General features: G+C 37.1%; 1 protein-coding gene across 3 annotated transcripts in view; it reads right to left on the reverse strand.

Moving 5' to 3' along the window:
- The window catches only part of LOC133621527 (zinc finger protein 800-like), a 102,410-nt gene that overhangs the window by 80,472 nt on the left and 834 nt on the right, over nucleotides 1-21,104 (reverse strand). The window contains exon 2 of one of the 3 annotated variants that reach the window (XM_061983601.2): nucleotides 4,680-4,861. The exons of 1 other annotated variant lie outside the window; for it this stretch is intronic. The gene's annotated coding sequence lies outside the window, so the exon portion shown is untranslated. Of the gene's footprint in view, nucleotides 1-4,679; nucleotides 5,262-21,104 lie in introns of those variants that run through there. One more of the 3 variants, XM_072916042.1, reaches the window with a different exon arrangement.

The raw sequence follows: 21,104 nt of genomic DNA on the forward strand, positions 1-21,104 counted from the left end.
GCCAAATTTAAAGGGGAGCATTATAACCAGACCTATGTAAGCGTCAATATATACCTTGATGTTGCAGAAAAAAAGACCATATATTTTTTTAACCGATTTCCGAACTCTAAATGGGTGAATTTTGGCGAATTAAACGCCTTTCTAATATTCGCTCTTGGAGCGAAGACGTCACATCGGGAAGCAATCTGCCATTTTCTTAAACACCGAGTCAAATCAGCTATGTTATTTTCCGTTTTATCGACTGTTTTCCGTACCTTGGAGACATCATGCCTCGTCGGTGTGTTGTCGGAGGGTGTAACAACACGAACAGGGACGGATTCAAGTTGCACCAGTGGCCCAAAGATGCCAAAGTGGCAAGAAATTGGACGTTTGTTCCGCACACTTTACCGACGAAAGCTATGCTACGACAGAGATGGCAAGAATGTGTGGATATCCTGCGACACTCAAAGCAGATGCATTTCCAACGATAAAGTCCAAGAAATCTGCCACCAGACCTCCATTGAATCTGCCGGAGTGTGTGAGCAATTCAGGGACAAAGGACCTCGGTAGCACGGCAAGCAATGACGGCAGTTTGTTCCCGCAGACGAGCGAGCTAAACCCCCTGGATGTCTTGGCTTACACCGTCCCGAAGATGATCAAGAGAAGAATATCGACCCTAGCTTCCCTGGCCTGCTGACATGAGGGTATGTCTACAGAATATATTAATTGATGAAAATTGGGCTGTCTGCACTCTCAAAGTGCATGTTGTTGCCAAATGTATTGCATATGCTGTAAACCTAGTTCATAGTTGTTAGTTTCCTTTAATGCCAAACACACACATACCAATCGTTTGTTAGAAGGCGATCGCCGAATTCGTCCTCGCTTTCTCCCGTGTCGCTGGCTGTCGTGTCGTTTTCGTGGGTTTCGCTTGCATACGGTTCAAACCGATATGGCTCAATAGCTTCAGTTTCTTCTTCAATTTCGTTTTCGCTACCTGCCTCCACACTACAATCATCCGTTTCAATACATGCGTAATCTGTTGAATCGCTTAAGCCGCTGAAATCCGAGTCTGAATCCGAGCTAATGTCGCTATAGCTTGCTGTTCTTTCCGCCATGTTTGTTTGTGTTGGCTTCACTATGTGACGTCACAGGAAAATGGACGGGTGTTTATAACGATGGTTAAAATCAGGCACTTTGAAGCTTTTTTTAGGGATATTGCGTGATGGGTAAAATTTTGAAAAAAACTTCGAAAAATAAAATAAGCCACTGGGAATTGATTTTTAATGGTTTTAACCCTTCTGAAATTGTGATAATGTTCCCCTTTAAACGTCTCTTTCATGAATAAATATAAATTATATATATGAATGAGGTAGATCGTCTCCACTTGATCAATTGAAAAGTAGCTGGCCTGGTTTAGATAATAGGTACCCTTTAAACTTTAGTAAAATAAATATAACCTGTTATTGTGAGTTTATTTCCATGGTGTATTCATATACCGTACCACTCATGCACACGTCATCAGCCTGGTTTGTATGAACTCCCCTGAACTGTGAGATGTGGTGGCAGCGCAAACCACACAGGTCTACAGGAAACTTTAGTTCCAGTAACTAAAGGTTCCAGGAACTTACAAACGCCGTTTCCATATGAGTTGGGGAATTGTGTTAGATGTAAATATAAACGGAATACAATGATTTGCAAATCAGTTTCAACCCATATTCAGTTGAATAGGCTACAAAGACAACATATTTGATGTTCAAACTGATAAAAAAAAATTGTTTTGCAAATAATCATTAACTTTAGAATTTGATGCCAGCAACATGTGACAAAGAAGTTGGGAAAGGTGGCAATAAATACTGATAAAGTTGAGGAATGCTCATCAAAGACTTATTTGGAACATCCCACAGGTGAACAGGCAAATTGGGAACAGGTGGGTGCCATGATTGGGTATAAAAGTAGATTCCATGAAATGCTCAGTCATTCACAAACAAGGATGGGACGAGGGTCACCACTTTGTCAACAAATGCGTGAGCAAATTGTTGAACAGTTTAAGAAAAACCTTTCTCAACCAGCTATTGCAAGGAATTTTGTGATTTCACCATCTACGGTCCGTAATATCATCAAAGGGTTCAGAGAATCTGGAGAAATCACTGCACGCAAGCAGCTAAGCCCGTGACCTTCGATCCCTCAGGCTGTACTGCATCAACAAGCGACATCAGTGTGTAAAGGATATCACCACACGGGCTCAGGAACACTTCAGAAACCCACTGTCAGTAACTACAGTTGGTCGCTACATCTGTAAGTGCAAGTTAAAACTCTCCTATGCAAAGCGAAAACCGTTTATCAACAACACCCAGAAACGCTGTCGACTTCGCTGGGCCTGAGCTCATCTAAGATGGACTGATACAAAGTGGAAAAGTGTTCTGTGGTCTGACGAGTCCACATTTCAAATTGTTTTTGGAAACTGTGGACGTTGTGTCCTCCGGACCAAAGAGGAAAAGAACCATCCGGATTGTTATAGGCGCAAAGTTGAAAAGCCAGCATCTGCGATGATATGGGGGTGTATTAGTGCCCAAGACATGGGTAATTTACACATCTGTGAAGGCACCATTAATACTGAAAGGTACATACAGGTTTTGGAGCAACATATGTTGCCATCCAAGCAACGTTACCATGGACGCCCCTGCTTATTTCAGCAAGACAATGCCAAGCCACATGTTACATCAACGTGGCTTCATAGTAAAAGAGTGCGAGTACTAGACTGGCCTGCCTGTAGTCCAGACCTGTCTCCCATTGAAAATGTGTGGCGCATTATGAAGCCTAAAACAGCACAACGGAGACCCCCGGACTGTTGAACAACTTAAGCTGTACATCAAGCAAGAATGGGAAAGAATTCCACCCGAGAAGCTTAAAAAATGTGTCTCCTCAGTTCCCAAACGTTTACTGAGTGTTGTTAAAAGGAAAGACCATGTAACACAGTGGTGAACATGCTCTTTCCCAACTACTTTGGCACGTGTTGCAGCCATGAAATTCTAAGTTAATTATTATTTGCAAAAAAATAAAATAAAGTTTATGAGTTTGAACATCAAATATATTGTCTGTACATTGAATATTCCGTTTATATTTATATCTAACACAATTTCCCAACTCATATGGAAACGGGGTTTGTAAAAGTTCCTGAACTTTTGGTGAAAAAGGGGCTTCACACACACACAGTAATTGCATTTAGTAAGAACACAAACGATGTGTGGGGACAATAAAAGCAAATATGAAGCGATAAATGTGCAGTTTGATGATGAATAAACGCCTCTTTGAAGTGTATCATTTTCAAAAGCAGCCGTGTGCTGTTTGAATAGTGCTCGGGGGGGAGGAACGCGTGTGGTGCGTCGTGGAAGGTATAGCCGACAAAACCACGCCGAACTCCCCCCTTCACCAAGCGCGGTCCCCGGCGCGTATGACGCCGATTGACCGGAGAAAAAGACAAAAAGAATGGACGACAGGGAGAAAGAGGAGGTGGAGGAAGGGAAAGGGAGGGGGGGGATGGACACGCTTCTCTTCCAAGCCGGCCTGCTTGTTCGACTCCGGGGCGAGGAAGTGCGGAGCCTCCACAGCCTGTGCACTGGTGTCCATTTGCACAAAAACACAACTAAGCCGCTCCACACCCTGCCGTGGACATACACGGAGGCCGTGACGCAAGTGACACATCCCGCGTCGTGGTCTCCCTGGCCGGAGGAGCGTGGATGAGGCTCGCATATAAAAAAATAAACTATTGGGAAACTTAAAACAGCGAGATGGTTGTGTTTTTGAGAAGCCCCTGCGTGGGTATGGTGGCCGCCGGGACGCGTGCACTGATCCGCCAGGGGTAGGGGAGGGGGGCGGCCCAAGTGGGACTTAGGAGCGCATTGACGGGCCATAAAGGGGGCCAGCGCGGTGACTATTGTGCTCCCTGTTTTGTGCCCAAGAGTCCCGAGTATTTACAAAAGGTTGGCCGGTGCTTGGCGGCGGTTAGGGCAGCTGCGCAAAAAAAAAGCAGCGCCACCGTGGTTGCGCAGTGGCCGGACTTGCCGTGCACTTTTTGAGCAAACTGTCGTGTTTTCGCGTAAAGAAGCACCGGCCCCCCCATTCGCACCGAAAAATCTCCCTTTTACACGGTTTAATAGTGCATTAAAAGAGGCGCTAAAAGCGTGAATCGACGTCGAAATGCGCCTTTCACGCCGTAGTGGAGGCCGCCTGCAGCATGGCGGGGAAGTGCGGCGTAAAGACGAGCTGGTAAGAGGCTAAAAACACGCATAAACACGCCTAATCGCACGGGCAATGGCGACATGGAAGCACCCAGGGGCCGTAGGAGCTCGTCGAGCCCGGCCGGGGCCGTGCGAATGTGCGCCAAAGCACGCAGCACCTTGGCGCACAGGACCGGTGACCCCTTCCATCTTTGCGCGTCCTCCGCCTCGGCTAGCCAGCCTCCGCCGGCACCCATTTTTCGGTGCTAAAACAACGCCGTGCGCTCCCCGGCGGGGGCGTTCGAACGCGTCGTGCGATGGCCGCCCCGGGAGCCCCCCTGGAAGTGTGCTCGCCGCGGCCGGGCAGAAACGAGAGGGGCGATATGACGCCATTTTCTACACAAACAAGCACGCTCGGGGAGCCCGAAGCGGAGCCGCCGAGAGCAGCGTTAGCATCGGATATCAACGCGAAACAAGCCCTACCTTGTCGAATGCTGTACGCGGGCCAGTCGGCGGCGTGTTCGGGCGGTGGAAAGGTGGTGGGAGTTGGGATCCGCTTGGTGTTCGTTGCACCGCGAGCCGCTCGTCTTTGTGCACCCAGAGAGGAGCCTCTCAGCGCCGAGGCTGCCTCTGCGCAAAGGTGCACACTCCACTTCCTTCCCGTCCTGCGAGCACAGCGACACGGGTGACTAATTACACACACACACACACACGCAAAAAAAAACAAAAAAACAGTCACACCAAAACAAAAAAGCACACGACGCGTCGCCTTTATGATCCCGTTTGATTTTGCACTCCAGCTTTTATCCAAAGGCCACAAACGTCTAGCGCCAATTTGAATCGCCCCCAAAACGCACCGGCAAGCCTTTGAGGACGCAGACCCACAAAATACACCCTAAACTTCACTTTGTGGGGGATAACATCCACATGTGTGGGCATTTATTCCTAAAAAAAAAAAAAAAAAACACAACATATTTTTAAAAGGATAAGCATAAACCATGTGGCGTATATTGTCAACAACCTTTGGAGATATACTCCATCAAGTGTTTGCTTACAAATGAATGATTTTCCTGGCACTTCCGTGTTAAAATATGCACTTTTACGAAGAAAAACACAAATAGAAGTCCAACTAAATGCATGCAAATGACAGCGATAATGCATTAACATTATTTAAACCACAACTTGAAAATAAATGAATGTAAAAGCAGCCATTTTGTCAAAGTCCTGCTTGTAAATAAACACTATCTTGTTTGTGTAAAATTAGCTCGATGAAGTTGTTCTATAGTTTATAAACTCAGTACAAGGTGGTGTTTGATATTAATGTAACAATGTGAACATGGTTACAATATTTAGAAGAAAACCATCGACTGTATGATGTTTGTGTGCTAAGCTAACAGATCAAGCTAATGTCAACATTGAGTTGTCTGATCCTTTAAAACTAATTAATTAAAAATGTATGTATTTAGCACATAAATGAGTTACCAAAATGGGATATATTGGTATTGTATATGCCGTTTAGCAACTCTAAAATACACATTTCATTATATTCTAAACCCTAATCAAAATAAATGACCGTAAAAGTAGCCATTTTGTCAAAGTCCTGCTTGTAAATAAATACTAGCTTGTTTGTGTAAAATGAGCTCGATAAAGTTGTTCTATAGTTTATAAACTCAGTACAAGTTTGATTTTAATGTAACAACGCGAAGAGGAAAATACCATGGTTACATTATTTAGAAGAAAACCATCAACTGTATGTTTTTTGTGTGCTAAGCTAACAGATCAAGCTAATGTCAACATTGAGCAGCCTGTCCCTTTAAATAACCAAACAATTAAAAAAGTACCGGTATGCATTTAGCACAATCAATGAGTTACCAAAATGGGATATATTGGTATGGTATATGCCGTTTAGCTACTCTTAAACACACATTTAATTATATTCTAAACCCTAATCAAAATAAATGACCGTAAAAGCAGCCATTTTGTCAAAGTCCTGCTTGTAAATAAACACTATCTTGTTTGTGTAAAATGAGCTCGATAAAGTTGTTCTATAGTTTATAAACTCAGTATAAGTTTGATATTAATATAACAATGCGAACATGGTTACATTATTTAGAAGAAAACCATCAACTGCCTGCTGTTTGTGTGCTAAGCTAACAGATCAAGCTAATGTCAACATTGAGTAGTCTGATCCTTTAAAACTAATCAGTTAAAAATGTATGTATTTAGCACAAATGAGTTACCAAAATGTGATATATTGGTATGGTATATGCCGTTTAGCAACTCTAAAACACACATTTAATTATATTCTAAACCCTAATCAAAATAAATGAATGTAAAGGCAGCCATTTTGTCAAAGTCCTGCTTGTAAATAAACACTATCTTGTTTGTGTAAAATGAGCTCGATAAAGTTGTTCTATAGTTTATAAACTCAGTACAAGTTTGATATTAATGTAACAACGCGAAGAGGAAAATACCATGGTTACATTATTTAGAAGAAAACCATCAACTGTATGCTTTTTGTGTGCTAAGCTAACAGATCAAGCTAATGTCAACATTGAGCAGCCTGTCCCTTTAAATAACCAAACAATTAAAAAAGTACCGGTATGCATTTAGCACAATCAACGAGTGACCAAAATGTGATATATTGGTATGGTATATGCCGTTTAGCTACTCTTAAACACACATTTAATTATATTCTAAACCCTAATCAAAATAAATGACCGTAAAAGCAGCCATTTTGTCAAAGTCCTGCTTGTAAATAAACACTATCTTGTTTGTGTAAAATGAGCTCGATAAAGTTGTTCTATAGTTTATAAACTCAGTATAAGTTTGATATTAATATAACAATGCGAACATGGTTACATTATTTAGAAGAAAACCATCAACTGCCTGCTGTTTGTGTGCTAAGCTAACAGATCAAGCTAATGTCAACATTGAGTAGTCTGATCCTTTAAAACTAATCAGTTAAAAATGTATGTATTTAGCACAAATGAGTTACCAAAATGTGATATATTGGTATGGTATATGCCGTTTAGCAACTCTAAAACACACATTTAATTATATTCTAAACCCTAATCAAAATAAATGAATGTAAAGGCAGCCATTTTGTCAAAGTCCTGCTTGTAAATAAACACTATCTTGTTTGTGTAAAATGAGCTCGATAAAGTTGTTCTATAGTTTATAAACTCAGTACAAGTTTGATATTAATGTAACAACGCGAAGAGGAAAATACCATGGTTACATTATTTAGAAGAAAACCATCAACTGTATGCTTTTTGTGTGCTAAGCTAACAGATCAAGCTAATGTCAACATTGAGCAGCCTGTCCCTTTAAATAACCAAACAATTAAAAAAGTACCGGTATGCATTTAGCACAATCAACGAGTGACCAAAATGTGATATATTGGTATGGTATATGCCGTTTAGCTACTCTTAAACACACATTTAATTATATTCTAAACCCTAATCAAAATAAATGACCGTAAAGGCAGCCATTTTGTCAAAGTCCTGCTTGTAAATAAACACTATCTTGTTTGTGTAAAATGAGCTCGATAAAGTTGTTCTATAGTTTATAAACTCAGTACAAGGTGGTGTTTGATATTAATGTAACAATGCGAACATGGTTACATTATTCAGAAGAAAACCATCAACTGTATGCTGTTTGTGTGCTAAGCTAACAGATCAAGCTAATGTCAACATTCAGCAGCCTTGTCCCTTTAAATAACCAAACAATTAAAAAAGTATACATTCACCACAATCAATGAGTGACCAAAATGTGATATATTGGTATGGCATATGCCGTTTAGCAACTCTAAAACACACATTTAATTATATTCTAAACCCTAATCAAAATAAATGACCGTAAAAGCAGCCATTTTGTCAAAGTCCTGCTTGTAAATAAACACTAGCTTGTTTGTGTAAAATGAGCTCGATAAAGTTGTTCTATAGTTTATAAACTCAGTACAAGTTTGATTTTAATGTAACAACGCGAAGAGGAAAATACCATGGTTACATTATTTAGAAGAAAACCATCAACTGTATGCTGTTTGTGTGCTAAGCTAACAGATCAAGCTAATGTCAACATTGAGCAGCCTGTCCCTTTAAATAACCAAACAATTAAAAAAGTACCGGTATGCATTTAGCACAATCAATGAGTGACCAAAATGTGATATATTGGTATGGTATATGCCGTTTAGCTACTCTAAAACACACATTTAATTATATTCTAAACCCTAATCAAAATAAATGACCGTAAAGGCAGCCATTTTGTCAAAGTCCTGCTTGTAAATAAACACTATCTTGTTTGTGTAAAATGAGCTTGATAAAGTTGTTCTATAGTTTATAAACTCAGTACAAGGTGGTGTTTGATATTAATGTAACAATGCGAACATGGTTACAATATTCAGAAGAAAACCATCAACTGTATGCTGTTTGTGTGCTAAGCTAACAGATCAAGCTAATGTCAACATTGAGTAGCCTCATTCTTTAAAACTAATCAATTAAAAATGTATGTATTTAGCACAAATGAGTTACCAAAATGTGATATATTGGTATGGTATATGCTGTTTAGCTACTCTAAAACACACATTTAATTATATTCTAAACCCTAATCAAAATAAATGATCGTAAAGGCAGCCATTTTGTCAAAGTCCTGCTTGTAAATAAACACTATCTTGTTTGTGTAAAATGAGCTCGATAAAGTTGTTCTATAGTTTATAAACTCAGTACAAGGTGGTGTTTGATATTAATGTAACAATGCGAACATGGTTACAATATTCAGAAGAAAACCATCAACTGTATGCTGTTTGTGTGCTAAGCTAACAGATCAAACTAATGTCAACATGAGCAGCCTGTCCCTTTAAATAACCAAACAATTAAAAAAGTATACATTCACCACAATCAATAAGTGACCAAAATGTGATATATTGGTATGGTATATGCCGTTTAGCAACTCTAAAACACACATTTAATTATATTCTAAACCCTAATCAAAATAAATGACCGTAAAGGCAGCCATTTTGTCAAAGTCCTGCTTGTAAATAAATACTAGCTTGTTTGTGTAAAATGAGCTCGATAAAGTTGTTCTATAGTTTATAAACTCAGTACAAGTTTGATTTTAATGTAACAACGCGAAGAGGAAAATACCATGGTGACATTATTTAGAAGAAAACCATCAACTGTATGCTTTTTGTGTGCTAAGCTAACAGATCAAGCTAATGTCAACATTGAGCAGCCTGTCCCTTTAAATAACCAAACAATTAAAAAAGTACCGGTATGCATTTAGCACAATCAACGAGTGACCAAAATGTGATATATTGGTATGGTATATGCCGTTTAGCTACTCTAAAACACACATTTAATTATATTCTAAACCCTAATCAAAATAAATGACCGTAAAAGCAGCCATTTTGTCAAAGTCCTGCTTGTAAATAAACACTATCTTGTTTGTGTAAAATGAGCTCGATAAAGTTGTTCTATAGTTTATAAACTCAGTACAAGTTTGATATTAATATAACAATGCGAACATGGTTACAATATTTAGAAGAAAACAATCAACTGCATGCTGTTTGTGTGCTAAGCTAACAGATCAAGCTAATGTCAACATTGAGTAGTCTGATCCTTTAAAACTAATCAATTAAAAATGTATGTATTTAGCACAAATTAGTTACCAAAATGTGATATATTGGTATGGCATATGCCGTTTAGCAACTCTAAAACACACATTTAATTATATTCTAAACCCTAATCAAAATAAATGACCGTAAAAGCAGCCATTTTGTCAAAGTCCTGCTTGTAAATAAATACTAGCTTGTTTGTGTAAAATGAGCTCGATAAAGTTGTTCTATAGTTTATAAACTCAGTACAAGTTTGATTTTAATGTAACAACGCGAAGAGGAAAATACCATGGTTACATTATTTAGAAGAAAACCATCAACTGTATGCTTTTTGTGTGCTAAGCTAACAGATCAAGCTAATGTCAACATTGAGCAGCCTGTCCCTTTCAATAACCAAACAATTAAAAAAGTACCGGTATGCATTTAGCACAATCAACGAGTGACCAAAATGTGATATATTGGTATGGTATATGCCGTTTAGCTACTCTAAAACACACATTTAATTATATTCTAAACCCTAATCAAAATAAATGACCGTAAAGGCACCCATTTTGTCAAAGTCCTGCTTGTAAATAAACACTAGCTTGTTTGTGTAAAATGAGCTTGATAAAGTTGTTCTATAGTTTATAAACTCAGTACAAGGTGGTGTTTGATATTAATGTAACAATGCGAACATGGTTACATTATTCAGAAGAAAACCATCAACTGCATGCTGTTTGTGTGCTAAGCTAACAGATCAAGCTAATGTCAACATTGAGTAGTCTGATCCTTTAAAACTAATCAATTAAAAATGTAGGTATTTAGCACAAATTAGTTACCAAAATGTGATATATTGGTATGGTATATGCCGTTAAACTACTCTAAAACACACATTTAATTATATTCTAAACCCTAATCAAAATAAATGACCGTAAAAGCAGCCATTTTGTCAAAGTCCTGCTTGTAAATAAACACTATCTTGTTTGTGTAAAATGAGCTCGATAAAGTTGTTCTATAGTTTATAAACTCAGTACAAGGTGGTGTTTGATATTAATGTAACAATGCGAACATGGTTACATTATTCAGAAGAAAACCATCAACTGTATGCTGTTTGTGTGCTAAGCTAACAGATCAAGCTAATGTCAACATGAGCAGCCTGTCCCTTTAAATAACCAAACAATTAAAAAAGTATACATTCACCACAATCAATAAGTGACCAAAATGGGATATATTGGTATGGTATATGCCGTTTAGCAACTCTAAAATACAAATTTAATTATATTCTAAACCCTAATCAAAATAAATGACCGTAAAAGCAGCCATTTTGTCAAAGTCCTGCTTGTAAATAAATACTAGCTTGTTTGTGTAAAATGAGCTCGATAAAGTTGTTCTATAGTTTATAAACTCAGTACAAGTTTGATTTTAATGTAACAACGCGAAGAGGAAAATACCATGGTTACATTATTTAGAAGAAAACCATCAACTGTATGCTTTTTGTGTGCTAAGCTAACAGATCAAGCTAATGTCAACATTGAGCAGCCTGTCCCTTTAAATAACCAAACAATTAAAAAAGTACCGGTATGCATTTAGCACAATCAACGAGTGACCAAAATGTGTTATATTGGTATGGTATATGCCATTTAGCTACTCTAAAACACACATTTAATTATATTCTAAACCCTAATCAAAATAAATGACCGTAAAAGCAGCCATTTTGTCAAAGTCCTGCTTGTAAATAAACACTATCTTGTTTGTGTAAAATGAGCTCGATAAAGTTGTTCTATAGTTTATAAACTCAGTAAAAGGTGGTGTTTGATAATAATGTAACAATGCGAACATGGTTACATTATTCAGAAGAAAACCATCAACTGTATGCTGTTTGTGTGCTAAGCTAACAGATCAAGCTAATGTCAACATTGAGTAGTCTGATTCTTTAAAACTAATCAATTAAAAATGTATGTATTTAGCACAAATGAGTGACCAAAATGGGATATATTGGTATGGTATATGCCGTTTAGCAACTCTAAAACACACATTTCATTATATTCTAAACCCTAATCAAAATAAATGACCGTAAAGGCAGCCATTTTGTCAAAGTCCTGCTTGTAAATAAACACTATCTTGTTTGTGTAAAATGAGCTCGATAAAGTTGTTCTATAGTTTATAAACTCAGTACAAGGTGGTGTTTGATATTAATGTAACAATGCGAACATGGTTACATTATTCAGAAGAAAACCATCAACTGTGTGCTGTTTGTGTGCTAAGCTAACAGATCAAGCTAATGTCAACATTGAGTAGTCTGATCCTTTAAAACTAATTAATTAAAAATGTATGTATTTAGCACAAATTAGTTACCAAAATGTGATATATTGGTATGGTATATGCCGTTTAGCAACTGTAAAACACACATTTAATTATATTCTAAACCCTAATCAAAATAAATGACCGTAAAGGCAGCCATTTTGTCAAAGTCCTGCTTGTAAATAAACACTATCTTGTTTGTGTAAAATGAGCTCGATAAAGTTGTTCTATAGTTTATAAACTCAGTACAAGTTTGATTTTAATGTAACAACGCAAAGAGGAAAATACCATGGTTACATTATTTAGAAGAAAACCATAAACTGTATGCTGTTTGTGTGCTAAGCTAACAGATCAAGCTAATGTCAACATTGAGTAGTCTGATTCTTTAAAGGGGAACATTATCACCAGACCTATGTAAGCGTCAATATATACCTTGATGTTGCAGAAAAAAGACCATATATTTTTTTAACCGATTTCCGAACTCTAAATGGGTGAATTTTGGCGAATTAAACGCCTTTCTAATATTCGCTCTCGGAGCGATGACGTCACAATCAGCCATTTTCTCAAACACAGAGTCAAATCAGCTCTGTTATTTTCCGTTTTTTCGACTGTTTTCCGTACCTTGGAGACATCATGCCTTGTCGGTGTGTTGTCGGAGGGTGTAACAACACGAACAGGGACGGATTCAAGTTGCACCAGTGGCCCAAAGATGCGAAAGTGGCAAGAAATTGGACGTTTGTTCCGCACACTTTACCGACGAAAGCTATGCTACGACAGAGATGGCAAGAATGTGTGGATATCCTGCGACACTCAAAGCAGATGCATTTCCAACGATAAAGTCAAAGAAATCTGCCGCCAGACCCCCATTGAATCTGCCGGAGTGTGTGAGCAATTCAGGGACAAAGGGCCTCGGTAGCACGGCAAGCAATGGCGGCAGTTTGTTCCCGCAGACGAGCGAGCTAAACACCCCTGGATGTCTTGGCTCACACCGTCCCTTAAACTGGACAGATCAGCTTTCAGGAAAAGAGCGCGGATAAGGGTATGTCTACAGAATATATTAATTGATGAAAATTGGGCTGTCTGCACTCTCGAAGTGCATGTTGTTGCCAAATGTGTTTCATATGCTGTAAACCTAGTTCATAGTTGTTAGTTTCCTTTAATGCCAAACAAACACATACCAATCGTTGGTTAGAAGGCGATCGCCAAATTCGTCCTCGCTTTCTCCCGTGTCGCTGGCTGTCGTGTCGTTTTCGTCGGTTTCGCTTGCATACGGTTCAAACCGATATGGCTCAATAGCTTCAGTTTCTTCTTCAATTTGGTTTTCGCTACCTGCCTCCACACGACAACCATCCGTTTCAATACATGCGTAATCTGTTGAATCGCTTAAGCCGCTGAAATCCGAGTCTGAATCCGAGCTAATGTCGCTATAGCTTGCTGTTCTTTCCGCCATGTTTGTTTGTGTTGGCTTCACTATGTGACGTCACAGGAAAATGGACGGGTGTATATAACGATGGTTAAAATCAGGCACTTTGAAGCTTTTTTTAGGGATATTGCGTGATGGGTAAAATTTTGAAAAAAACGTCGAAAAATATAATAAGCCACTGGGAACTGATTTTTAATGGTTTTAACCATTCTGAAATTGTGATAATGTTCCCCTTTAAAAAAAAAAAAAATCTTATAAAAAGTACCAGTATGTATTTAGCACAATCAATGAGTGACCAAAATGTGATATATTGGTATGGTATATGTCGTTTAGCAACTCTAAAACACACATTTCATCATATTCTAAACCCTAATCAAAATAAATGAATGTAAAGGCAGCCATTTTGTCAAAGTCCTGCTTGTAAATAAATACTAGCTTGTTTGTGTGAAAAGAGCTCAATAAAGTTGTTCCATAGTTTATAAACTCAGTACCACCCAGTGGTGTTTGATTTTAATGTAACAACGTGGAGAGGAAAATACCATGGTTACATTATTTAGAAGAAAACCATAAAACCTATGCAGTTTGTGTGCTAAGCTAACAGATCAAGCTAATGTCAACATTGAGTAGTCTGATTCTTTAAAAAACAAAACAATTAAAAATGTATGTATTTGGCACGATCCATGAGTGACCAAAATGTGTTATATTGGTATGGTATATGCCGTTTAGCAACTCTAAAACACACATTTAATTATATTCTAAACCCTAATCAAAATAAATGATCGTAAAGGCAGCCATTTTGTCAAAGTCCTGCTTGTAAATAAATACTAGCTTGTTTGTGTAAAATGAGCTCCATAAAGTTGTTCTATAGTTTATAAACTCAGTACAAGGTGGTGTTTGATTTTAACGTAACAACGCGAAGAGGAAAATACCCTGGTTACATTATTCAGAAGAAAACCATAAACTGTATGCTGTTTGTGTGCTAAGCTAACAGATCAAGCTAATTTCAACATTGAGCAGCCTGTCCCTTTAAATAACCAAACAATAAAAAATGCATGCATTTAGCACAATCAATAAGTGACCAAAATGTGTTATATCGGTTTGGTACGCCATTTAGCAACTCTAAACCACACGTTTTATCACATTCTAAACCCTAATCAAAATAAATGCCTGTGAAGTCCTGCTTTTGTGACTAAATACCAGCTGTTTAAGTCAAATCTGCTCCATAAAGTTGACCTATAGTGTTTCTAAACTCAGTACAACCGAGAGAGGAAAATAGCACCGGTTACATGAATTTAGAGGAAAATCATACACTTTACGCTGTTTATGAGCTAAGATAACAGATCGAGCTACTTTCAACATGTCTCATACCTGCCAACTACTCCGGTTTTCCCGTAATTAGTACGGTTTTCATCAACCTATTCCGGGTTACGGTTGCAGTGATAAAAAATACGGTTTTTCATTCATTCAAAAAAAATATTTTTATAAAATGCGCGAGGCTATTTATAGCACCGCTGTCAAGCACGAGGCACCTGTTGCCATTGTTTCCAAACGAGCGAACGATCATGGAATCAGCCGGAGAAAAATCGCAAACGAGTCTTAAACCGAAAAGAAAACTGCAGTCATTCCGTGAAGAATATTCAAAAGCCTATCCGGGAATAATTATCCTTTCCAAAAAGGGTGAAAACTACGCGAATTGCACCTTGTGCAGACAAGATGTTTCGATCGGACACGGAGGAATTAGCGATGTAAAAGACCACGTTGGGACAAAAAAACACAAGTCTAATGCCGTTGCTAGCGATACAAGTGGAAAACTTTCAACGTTTTTCGGATTTTAGCCACAAAAAGGTAATGACACCAATGTTATCTATTGGAATTGTTTAGTACTGTTATACTGTTAAAAGTGTTTATACTATTTATGCTTTCAAGTCCAAGTTGAAGAAATCTTGTTAAATGTTGACAGCATAACTACCAAAATACAGAAGTATGTCCTTAATATTTTTGCAGTGCTATTTCTGTTGAAAAGTTCAAATGATTACATTAGAGATGTGATGTGCCACTTTTCAAGTGTCTGATGGCTTCAATTAATTTTCATGAATTTTTCATATTTTGAATTCTTTTGAAAGGCTTACAAAAAAAAACTACATTTGAATTGTAATTCCATGCTATTGACAGGACTATTAATTTTAATGAAGTTAGCTTACCATGTTTACAGTATGATAATTGTGATAGAAATGTGAATTTTAGGCACAGAATATTTTTTACAATTGAACAAGGCAGTAGATTATACAAGCTTGGACAGAAAGTTAATAATGACACCAATTTTTTTTTAATGGAATTGTTTAGTACTGTTTTACCATTTGTTTACTGTAAAAAGTGTTTATACTTTCAATGAACAAATTGAAGTCTTGTGAAAGGTTGACAGGATAACTGGCATTAACTGTCAAAATAATTTCAAACTATTGAAGTTAGCTTACAGAATAAACATGTCAATCAACCCATATGATTTTTGCTGTAATATTTTTGTTTTGAAAAGTCACTGTGACTGATAGAAAAGTGATGGTTTTAGCAACATTTTAACCTGTCTGAATGCAATCAATCATTTTGTCCTGGACCTACCGGGGCCTGCGGCCCCTGGACCCTGGCTACTAGGTTTTTCTGATTTCAAAAGTTGGCAGGTATGCATGTCTGATCCTTTAAATAACAAAACAATTACAAATGTATGCATTTAGTACAATCAGTAAATGACCAACAAGTTATAAATATACCATATATAAATTATGGTATATGCCATTTAGCAACTCTAAGACATAATCTAAAACATGACTCTAAAAGTGGCCATATTGGCAAGGCCCTGCTCGTGAATAAGAACTAGATTAGCTCAAAGGTGTTCTAAAGTTTATAAACTCAGTACAACCCAGTGGTGTTTAATATTAATTTAACAACACAGAGAGGGAAATACCAACAGTTACATTAATTTAGAAGAAAATGTGTTTTTCTTCTAAATGCTGTTTATGTGCTAAGCTAACAATGTCATCATTGTTTGGCTAAACGAGATCCTGTTTGTGAATAAATACTAGCTTGTTTGAGTCAAATTAGCTCTATAAAGTTGTTCTATTGTTTCTATACTCAGAACAACCCAGTGGTGTTTGTCTTTGATGTAGGAGTTAAAATATTTTGTTAGTTTTGAATTATTTATCTATACAAAATGCAATCGTTATGGCACAATGTGTATTATTTAATACGCATTTTTAGTTTTACTTTTGTTCATTTATGTAATAATCTGAAATGCCACCACATAATTTTCCCATTGTGGGATACATAAAAGTCTATCCTGTCCTATAAACTTTAGGCGGTTTATACGCGAGGCAAGTAGCTTAAGCTAATCAACAATGGGTAGTTTGTTCCTTTTAATAACCAAACAAATAAAACATATGGATCGAGCAATATCAATAAGTGAGCAAAACATAATATATTGTTATGGTATATGCCGTTGTCGTATATCTCAAAAACTCAGTACAACCCTAGTGGTGTCCGATGTTAATTTAGGAGAAAACGGTGAACGTTATGTTGTTTACGTGCCGAACTAAAGGCTCAAGCGAACGTCAACATTAAATACACTGCAATAAGTCAGTGTTCAAAAACAAGAAAAACAAAAACAAAAATGAGGGGTATTTTATTTGAACTAAGCAAAATTATCTGCCAATAGAACAAGAACATTTGGCTTGTCAAAACTTTCCAAAACAAGTCAAATTAGCTAACCTCAATGAACCCCAAATTACCTTAAAATAAGTATATTCTCACTAATAACAAGTGCACTTTTCTTACTAGAAAAAAAAAGAGACCTTTTTGCTCAATATGTTGAAAAATATTCTTAAATGAAGTAAATGCCAGTGCCATTATCTTGACATAATGATATGCGCTCGGCATTACATTTTTTGAAACCTGCAAACTTATACTAAAAACTAATTTATTGTTCTTAATGGAAAGGCAACGAGGCAACCGCTTGTTACTCTCGGGGTCTCCTAGCAGCTCAGGCAAATCATATTGTCTAAAAATGCATTTTTCCATCGACAACATGACATCATCGCGCCAAGTGCGTGTTCTTTCAGTCAATTAGTGCGCGAGGAATATATATATATATATATATATATATATATATATATATATATATATATATATCAGTGTCGTGCAGTCACTAGAGGCAGGTGAGGCCCCGCCTCACCTGCCATCATGGAAAGAAAAAAAATGTAAACATTTTTTTTTTTATTAAATTGTTATATGTATCCAGTGATTATACTATAAAGTTATTTTCCATTTAACTTCACCCGTTTTAGATTATTTTTATTTAAAATCGCTGAATTTTCACATTTGCCGTTCAAATACTGAGAAGAGACGGTGCGGGGAACAGCAGCCAGTTGAGGCACGTCACTCAGTGCCTCAACATGGATTGCGGACTCGGCTAACTGCTGGCCTGCTGTGCAGTGAGACCGTATTGCTATATGAATTATATTATACATTTCCATAGTTTAGTTAGCTGAGGTATATAATGTACAGTGTATTTTGTCAACAACTGTATGTGTGTAAAGTATTTCTTGTGCTGAGCGATCATAAAACGGCTGCAAAAGACGCACTGTGTGAGGTTCGCCTCCTGCACCCCCGCCGTAGAATGCACGGCAACCCCTGACGGGAGTGTTATATCAACTAAAGCCCACACTTAAACTTTCCACGTGCAAGATTGAATCGATTTAAAAAAGTTATTTCATAAGAAGCCAAAAAGTGCAAAAACAATAATGTTCGTGTTGGAGGAGTTGTGAATGACTGCTGGGCCACAACATTAGGTACACCTGCAGACTGCAGGTGTACCTAATTCACAACTCCTCCAACACGAACATTATTGTTTTTGCACTTTTTAGCTTCTTATTAAATAACTTTTGTAACCTATTTTTATGGGCTTTCCTCTTTGTGATGTTAAGTTCCTGTTATGCGCTGTTATACAGTATATGCCTTGAGCTCTTATTTTGAAGGCGCTAAGAGCGGAAGTGATGTCACGTTGCGGAGGTTTTTGAAAGAAGGTAAATAAAGTGGTCCTCGTGTAAACTGGAGCCTCCGTGTTTGTTATTTTGTAGTTTCATACAGTATAGGCCACATTTATAAACCCTCGGTTACACTTTTTTAAATAGATTCAATCTTGCACGTGGAAAGTTTAAGTGAGGGCTTTAGTTGCGGCGCATGGACTTCATTTATAATTAAAGGTAAGACCATAATAACGTTTTTTTTTTAATTAAATGTGCTTTTTTTGTGTGCTACAGTTTGTATGTGTAAAGTTAAAGTTAAGTTAAAGTAGCAATGATTGTCACACACACACTAGGTGTGGTGAAATTTGTCCTCTGCATTTGACCCATCCCCTTGATCACCCCCTGGGAGGTGAGGGGAGCAGTGGGCAGCAGCGGTGCCACGCCTGGGAATCATTTTTGGTGATTTAACCCCCAATTCCAACCCTTGATGCTGAGTGCCAAGCAGGGAAGAATGCTGGTATGAGCTTTTAAACATAACCTGTTAACTGCTGCCAATCAAATGGTGAATAAGATACTCTTTAGGGTTCATATGTTTGTAAATCTGACTGTGATGAAGTCAGTGCCTCACCAGCCATCAACCTCACCGCAAGTTTAGCAACTTAATGTTATCATAATCTAATCTCCAAATAAGTGACTGTGACGGCGGCCATATCATCTCGCTTGTAAACAAATGAGTCAAATTAGCTCAATAAAGTTGTGCTATTGTTTACAAACACTACAAGCTATTAGTGTTTGATATTAATTTGGAAAAATGAAACCGTTAACTTTATTCTGTTTAAGCGCCGAGCTAACGTCAACATTAAGTAGTGTTTCTTTTAAAACACCAAACCATTAAAATTATTGCAGTTAGCATAATCATTAAGTGACCAACCGGCGATAAACAATTTTTTATGTTACTAGTTATTAGTGTTTGATATTTATTTGGAAAAATGAAACCGTTAACTTTATGCTGTTTAAGCGGCAAGCTAACACCTTGAGCTAATGTCAACATTAAGTAGTGTTTCTTTTAAAACACCAAACCATTAAATTATTGCAGTTAGCATAATCATTAAGTGACCAACCGGCGATAAACTATCTTTTATGTTACGAGTTATTAGTGTTTGATATTTATTTGGAAAAATGAAACCGTTAACTCTATGCTGTTTAAGCGCCGAGCTAACGGCTCGAGCTAACGTCAACATTAAGTAGTGTTTCTTTTAAAACACCAAACCATTAAATTAGTTCAGTTAGCATATTCATTTAGTGACCAACCGGTGATAAACTGTTTTTTATGGTACTAGTTATTAGTGTTTGATATTTATTTGGAAAAATTAAACCATTAACTTTATGCTTTTTAAGTGCCGAGCTAACGCCTCAAGCTAACGTCAACATTAAGTAGTGTTTCTTTTAAAACACCAAACCATTAAAATTATTGCAGTTAGCATAATCATTAAGTGACCAACTGGTGATAAACTATCTTTTATGTTACGAGTTATTAGTGTTTGATATTTATTTGGAAAAATGAAACCGTTAACTTTATGCTGTTTAAGCGCCGAGCTAACGCCTCGAGCTAACGTCAACATTTAAGTAGTGTTTCTTTTAAAACGCCAAACCATTAAAATTATTGCAGTTAGCATATTCATTTAGTGACCAACTGGTGATAAGCAATTTTTTTATGTTACTACCGGTAGTTATTAGTGTTTGATATTTATTTGGAAAAATGAAACCGTTAACTTTATGCTGTTTAAGCGCTGAGCTAACGTCAACATTAAGTAGTGTTTCTTTTAAAACACCAAACCATTAAATTATTGCAGTTAGCATAACCATTTAGTGACCAACTGGTGATAAACTATTTTTTTATGTTACTAGTTATTAGTGTTTGATATTTATTTGGAAAAATGAAACCGTTAACTTTATGCTGTTTAAGCGCCGAGCTAACGGCTCGAGCTAACGTCAACATTAAGTAATATTTCTTTTAAAACACCAAACCATTAAATTAGTTCAGTTAGCATATTCATTTAGTGACCAACCGGTGATAAACTATTTTTTATGTTACTAGTTATTAGTGTTTGATATTTATTTGGAAAAATGAAACCGTTAACTCTATGCTGTTTAAGCGCCGAGCTAACGGCTCGAGCTAACGTCAACATTAAGTAGTGTTTCTTTTAAAACACCAAACCATTAAAATTATTGCAGTTAGCATAATCATTAAGTGACCAAATATCGTTTATGTTACTAGTTATTAGTGTTTGATATTTATTTGGAAAAATTAAAGTTAACTTTATGCTGTTTAAGCGCCGAGCTAACGCCTCGAGCTAACGTCAACATTAAGTAGTGTTTCTTTTAAAACACCAAACCATTAAAATTATTGCAGTTAGCATAATCATTAAGTGACCAAATATCGTTTATGTTACTAGTTATTAGTGTTTGATATTTATTTGGAAAAATTAAAGTTAACTTTATGCTGTTTAAGCGCCGAGCTAACGCCTCGAGCTAACGTCAACATTAAGTAGTGTTTCTTTTAAAACACCAAACCA

The sequence above is a fragment of the Nerophis lumbriciformis genome, linkage group LG25 (assembly GCF_033978685.3).
Source record: "Nerophis lumbriciformis linkage group LG25, RoL_Nlum_v2.1, whole genome shotgun sequence".
Lineage (NCBI taxonomy): Eukaryota > Metazoa > Chordata > Actinopteri > Syngnathiformes > Syngnathidae > Nerophis > Nerophis lumbriciformis.